Source organism: Oryctolagus cuniculus, chromosome 16, assembly GCF_051225735.1.
Source record: "Oryctolagus cuniculus isolate XC-2025 breed Fujian yellow rabbit chromosome 16, ASM5122573v1, whole genome shotgun sequence".
Lineage (NCBI taxonomy): Eukaryota > Metazoa > Chordata > Mammalia > Lagomorpha > Leporidae > Oryctolagus > Oryctolagus cuniculus.
In genome coordinates, this window is record NC_142882.1 from 68,061,631 (window position 1) to 68,062,154 (window position 524).

Genomic DNA, 524 nt, shown 5'->3' on the forward strand with positions numbered 1-524 from the left:
GTAGATATTAATACTTCTCTTCCTCTCCATCACCTTTCTTCTGCTGTGAACATACCAATCAGTGCTCAGGTGGGTCTGTATCTACTACTACAGCCACACAAACCTATTCCATAGGAATTAAAGTCATTTATCATGGATAAAATCTTTCTATCAAAACCACATGGAAAGCTTATGATGTGAAATTTCTAAAACTGAACACTAAGTCACAAATCTCAGAAAAATAAAATGGTAAAAATGTATAATCATGCCCAGGTTCATCTTTTCAGAAGATTTAGCATGATTCTTGGGAGTAGGCTGACTTGAGTCTCAGTTTACTTACCTAGGTATTTTGTCCAAGGTTCATCTTCAAGATAGTTTCATGAAGGCGAGAGGACATTTCCTGTTTGTTGGGGAAAGGAGAAAAAGGGAAACAGGAGGCCCCACTCCACCATCACCAGGGCAGCCATTAACCCCACCCTCACCTCCTCTCCTCCTGCCATGGGTCACCTGTGTCCTTGGATTTGTTCCAACAACCTGTTGAAAAC